This window comes from Puma concolor, chromosome E2 (genome assembly GCF_028749965.1).
Source record: "Puma concolor isolate L17-30 chromosome E2, mPumCon1.1.hap2, whole genome shotgun sequence".
NCBI lineage: Eukaryota > Metazoa > Chordata > Mammalia > Carnivora > Felidae > Puma > Puma concolor.
Window position 1 is genome coordinate 47,533,485 of NC_141681.1, and position 6,092 is coordinate 47,539,576.

At 48.7% G+C, this 6,092-nt stretch overlaps 1 protein-coding gene across 6 annotated transcripts in view; it reads left to right on the plus strand.

Moving 5' to 3' along the window:
* ACTN4 (actinin alpha 4) overlaps positions 1–6,092 on the plus strand; it is a 70,776-nt gene that overhangs the window by 17,908 nt on the left and 46,776 nt on the right. The window lies entirely within an intron of this gene.

Genomic DNA, 6,092 nt, shown 5'->3' on the forward strand with positions numbered 1-6,092 from the left:
TTGCCCCATCTCAGCCTCCCAGCCCCACTATTTGGAAAGAATGGCTCCTAGGTCTCCCAAGGAATTTAGTGTTTGTACTCTAGGGAGTTGGGGACCACGCAACACCCTCCACTCCCACCTGGGATTTCAGGTTGTCTCTGGGTCTTTGGGAGCACAGCATGGTGGGGTGGAGGCCACAGGAAGCTGGAAGTTGCAGGGAGGGGGTGCGCTTTGTCCTGGCCTGTAGCTTGTCATTCTGGGTGGGTGGTCCTGTCATTTGAGCCATTGTGAGAGGAATGGATGTGAGTGCTCCTGGTTTTCCTCTGGAGCTGAGGGACTGCTGTCCTGGATTATCATAGGGCAGGTGACAAAAACCAGTGAAGCAGCCTGGGTAGGGGTGGGGCAGCCACAATTCAACCCGTCTGATTGTGGCCAGGTGGGAATGAAGGCCTGGGACTTCATTTCCCAAGAATTTGGAACATAGTTTTATGAGGCAATTAGTTCAACTTAAAAGAAAAAAACCTGCAAACCATACAAAATGGAGCCTTTTGGGCCCCAAGAGTTACCCATTTGTGACCTCTGACCTTGGACATTTGCGTGCTCTTGATCCTGTCTGCCTCTCCTTCGAAAGTTCCTTCTTTCCTCTTGACTGGATTTCTGCTGCTTAATCCTCTTATTGAGAAGGCGAAAATCCATTTTCTTTTGCTCCTTGTTAACAGCTCTGATAAAAGGTGGTTGAAATGAATGGCAGTGAAAACGAGTTGCCTTATCTGTGATTTTCCATCTTTGGACCCTTCCATTTCCTTCCCCTCCACCCCGCCCCCCTTACCATAGATAATTAATTATTAGTAGGCTCTTCAAAATTCCTGTCACCGTGTGCTTGTTTTTAGGACCTGGCTCCATGTTTCTGTGAACAAAAATAGCAGAAAGTGTTTTTTTGTTGTTGTTTTTGCTTTAGAAGGCCCCATACAGCACTTGGATACAAAGGTGGCTGTTCTGCACACACAGTGACCCGGTGAACAATGCCAACGTTCAAAATAAACAGCCAGTTCAAAGTTTGCACCTAAGCAGCAGGTGTACAGAAATACTTAGGATGGATCACTTAAATTTGACTTCTGGAAGATACTGGCAATCTAGGTTTTGTGAAAGAGACCCAATTCTGAGATCTTTGTAGACAGGCCACAATGTGACACTAACTACTGATGAGGGTTGACGGATTTCTGAAAAATAGGATATACTAAGTGTGCGGTAAATTTGTCGATTTAAAAAATTTGACACTTACCCGTGAAAAATTCATATGTATTTTTTTTTTTCTAAGCTCTAATTGAGGCCCTTGTCAATTGTACGAATGGTCCCACAGAAAAGGATCCTTGTTGAACTTTGCATTTGAATTCGTCTGTCTGGGAAAAGCCAGGAAACTCTCCATAAAGGCATGGCTCTCAACTTTAACTTTTTTGGGCTCTGTTGCCTCCGCACTGGCTTGAGTATTTCCTGGCTCAATTGTTTTCTCAAGCTGGCCTTGGGTCCTTAGATGTTATTTGTGTGCCTAGAAATAGCTGGAGGAAAAATGGTTGTAATGCTTCACATTTCACGTTGCTCACAGGCTCTCCGCGGATGGAAACTCTCTCTGCAAGGGAAAGCGCTTCCCACCCAGAAAACCCGCTGGGTGCTGGAGCCTTCACTATATACCCCGGTGAGGAGGATGAGAAAGCTTCTAGCTGTCCACAGACTGTCAGGCCAAGGTTCCTTAGGATAGGGCTCAAAGCAGTAGAAGTTCTCCTGCTGCCACTCACATGGACCATGGGGGGGGGGGGGGACAAGGTTGTGTATTTTTTGATCTATGTCCTTTTGGTGGATTTGGAATGAACGGAGGAGGAAGGGAGTGAATTATGGAGAAGGGAGAGGTAGAGAAACACATCAATAAGGAGCAGAGGGTGAAGCCTTCTCACTAGTTTTAATTTATTTTATTTTTTATTTTTTCTTCTCACCAGTTTTAAGTAATTGATCCCAGCATGATTGATGGAGAAGATGGGGTGGTCCATCCACTAATTGTGTGTTTCTGTGTGTGTGTGTGTGTGTGTGTGTGTGTGTGTGTGTGTGTGTGTTTTAAGAGCTCTGCATTTTTTTTCTTAATGTTTATTTTTGAGAGAGAGAGAGGGAGAAGAGCGCACATGGGGGAGGGGCAGGGGGGGGAGATAGAGACTCTGAAGCAGACCTGCACTGTCAATTCAGAGCCCAACACAGGGCTTGAACTCATGAACTGTTGAGATCATGACCTGAGCCACCCACGTGCCCCCATCCATTCATTATTTACTGAGCATTTATCCAGTATGTGTCTGTCATAAACAGGTTACTGGGTAAAATCAAATATGCCTTTCTGTCCTCATGGAGCTTGTAGCCCAGTGGGGAAGATTGGCCCTTAAATAGCAACAACAGCAAAAATCCCAAATATTTAGGGTCTTGCAAGATGTGATCACTTTTATGAAGAAAAAGAGCAGAGCCCTTTAAGAGGGTACAGTGGGGCAGTTTGCTGTAGTTTGAGTAAGAGCCATTAGGGGATGGTGACTGGTTAATGAGACCTGGAGGGTGAGCAGCGGCCAGTTGGGGAGAAGAATGTCACAGGCAGGAGGACCTGAGGAGCGTGGGAAGAGAGGGAGAATGGGACCAGGGTGGCTGGGCCGAGTGGGGAGGGTAATGTGAGATGAGGTCGGAAAGGTGACGGTAGCCAGAACGTGCCTCCAGTCAGGATCTAGGGTTTTATTCTAAAAATTTTTTTTTATTTTACATTTATTTATTTTTGAGAAACAGAGTGAGACAAAGTGTGAGTGGGGGAGGGGCAGAGAGAGAAGGAGACACAGAATCTGAAGCAGGCTCCAGGCTCTGAACAAGCGGTCAGCACAGAGCCTGATGCGGGGCTCGAACCCACGAACTGTGAGATCATGACCTGAGCCGAAGTCAGACGCTCAACCGACTGAGCCACCCAGGCGTCCCAAGGGTTTTGTTCTAAATGCAGTTGAGAAAGCGTTGATTCCATAAATACTGATTTCGTGCCAGTCACTGTTTGGGGCACTGAGTACATAGCTGTGAAGAAAACCAGCAACACCAGCCCTTGCCTTCATGGGGCTCCCAGTCAAGTGGAACACCATGGAAGCATGTCTGTCTGTATTTCTTTCTTTTCTTTTCTTTTCTTTCTTTCTTTCTTTCTTTCTTTCTTTCTTTCTTTCTTTCTTTCCGTTTATATATATATTTTTGGGAGAGAGCACACAAGTGCAAGCAGGGGAGGGGCAGAGAGAGAGGGAGGGAGGGAATTCCAAGCAGGCTCTGCGCTGGCAGCTTAGAGCCTTGGTGGGGCTTAATCTCACGAACCCGTGAGATCCTGAGCTGAATTCAAGAGTCGGACACCTAATTGACTGAGCCTCCCAGGCGCCCCGATTGTGTTTTTCGGTGGAAGTGTGGCTGATGCACAATGTTCCATTAGTTTCAGGCATATGGCAGTAGTGATTGACAACTCTGTATGTTTTGCTGTGCTCACCACGGGTATAGCTGCCACCGGCCACCATAGAACACTATCACAGGACCACTTACTATGTTCCCTATGCTGTACTTTTTATCCCCATGACTTACTCATTCCATAACTGGAAGCCTGTACCTCCCACTCCCCTTCAGCCATTTTGCTCATCCTCCTTCCTCCTCCCCTCTGGCAACCATCGGTTTGTCCTCTGTATTTGTGGGTCTGTTTCTGCAATTTATTCATTTGTTGTTGTTGTTGTTGTTGTTGTTTTTTAGATTCCACATAATAAGTGTGTATTTGTCTTGCTCAGTCTGACTTGACTTAGCATAAGTCATCCACGTTAGGTCCATCCACGTTATTGCAGATGACAAGATCCCATTTCTTTTTTATGACTGAGTAATATTCCAGTGTGTGTGTGTGTGTGTGTGTGTGTGTGTGTGTGTGTGTGTGTGTGAGAGAGAGAGAGAGAGAGAGAGAGAGAGAGAATACACCATATCTTTATTCATCCATCTATCGATGAATACTTGCTTTGCTTCCATATGTTGGCAGTTGTAGATAACGCCACAGTAAACATAGGGTTTCGGCTTTTATTTCCACCTTACAAATGAGGCAAAAGATTCAGAGAGGTTGTGTGACTTGCCCAAGGGCACTCAGTCAGTAAACAGGAGAACCAAGAATCATACCGTGCTCTTGTTTGTCTTTCTGGGTATTTCTCCCATGCCGGGGCTGAGTGGTTGGTTTGCGTCTCTCTGACTTCATGTCCCTGGTAGTAGGACTTAGAGCAGAGCTCATGGCAGTCCTCCACGGACGTCAGGCATGTATTGGCACCAGAGCACCTACGATCTGGGTACTGGAGAACGGGGTATGGCAAGAGGACAGAGTTGGTGATGCCCCTGCTTCAGTAGCTGAGAGTCATGCCGGTCCACGGGCATTTCACCTTCACTTCTGTGTCTTAGATTGGATACAAGCATTTGGCTGAGCAGCTCGTCCAGGGGAGCCTGTCTAAACAGTGGTGTGGCGCTGGAGAGTTGACTCTCTGGCCAGACTAGGTGATGGCAGTAGGAGTTGTTCTCTGTGTTGCTGGTGGGAGGTGCCCAGCTACATTCCTTTGCAGACAAGCACAAACTAGATACTTTTGAGATTGAAGGCCTAAAACCAGCCAAAGAATTAATTCTGGTCTGAAAAGCATATGGTGAGAGTACAGCTAACCTGGCTTGGTTGTTGCTTCCTCGACTTTGTCGCTTATTTAATAAGCCTAGAAATGTGTCTCAAGAGGAAGGATTTTTGTGAACATCTTAAGCCATGTTCCTTATGGCTGACAGTAGAGGCCCCCGGCTAGCTAGGGCTCAACTCCCATTTTGCTGTCGTGTGCACTGCGGTTCGTGAGGTGCTGGGCAGAGGTTTCAGCTGCCACCATGGGGTTTTCTGATGAAAGGTCAGCTAGGTGGACCCAACTCTTCATCACCCAGCTAGGAGGCCTTGTAGCAGAGCAAGAGCAGAGCCTGGACACGGGGGCTCCTGCGGTGCACTGCGGGGCCAAGCGGAGGCCCGAAGTTGGTCCTGCTGTGTTCTCAGGCTCTCTCTGGCCTCGGAGGCTGTAGGCACGAACGTAGGCCGTGAAGCCAGAGAGGCTCTAATGCTGATCCTGGCCCTGTACTTACTGCCCGAGGCACCTTGGGCAAGGAAGCCTCGATTTCCTCACCTACAAAATGGGGCCAGTGATGTATCTTCCTAAGGCTTGTCAGGATCCAGCGAGGTGATGGTGTGGGGCTCGTCTGGCATGTGGTAGAGATCAGTACATGATGGCTGTTTTAATTACTAGTCTGTCTACTAGGATGGAGGTTGGGATGGAGTCTTTCTGAGGTTTCATCCTGTGGGATGTAGAGTCCCAATAAGAGTAGGGTGGGGTCAGGGACTATTTTTCAACTAGGAAACTGCAGCCAAAGATCTAAAGGAAGAGTGCTGTCTTAGGTGTAAATTTGAAGCCAGCTGCTCTTTGAAGATTGGCCTTGAGTTCTAGCAAGTTCAGCTGCTAGGTATGTCCGCATTAAGCATTGAAGGGGTCCTGGAAGTGAGTTTCCTAGAAAGAGGCAGCAATCTATTACTCATCCTGATTATGTCAGATGCAGGGCGGTGGATGGAGCCCCTGTGGCTTAGGGGCAGACTCCGTATTGCTGGCTGAGAAAGCCAAGGCGGGGAGAACGTGCGCCTTGTATGGCAGTGGCCTGCGAGTGGGCTGCAGACCTCGCTGAGAGAGGCCGCTGAGAGAGGCCGGTGGGCCCCTTAGGGCCTCTGAGGAGGAAGCTAGTGAGGTATTCTGTGTCCCTGCTGAGCACCGCATGTGTCCTTCCCTCTGGGAAGCCCCCCCCCCACCCCCTACCCCCCCTCCCGCCCTCCGGCAGGGCGTCTGTGGCCGGATGTGGAAGGTAAACAGGCAGCCAGCCCTTCTGCTCTACACTGCAGACAGGCCCAGAAAGGCCCCAAAGGCGCAAGCTGCAGCTTTTCATCTCAGGAAGCCTTGAGGTCCTCCTGGCTCTCCTGAAGCAGCCTCACTGTCCCTTTGCCAGGGCAGAACCAGGTGCTCCAGCGTCTGGGTGCCAGC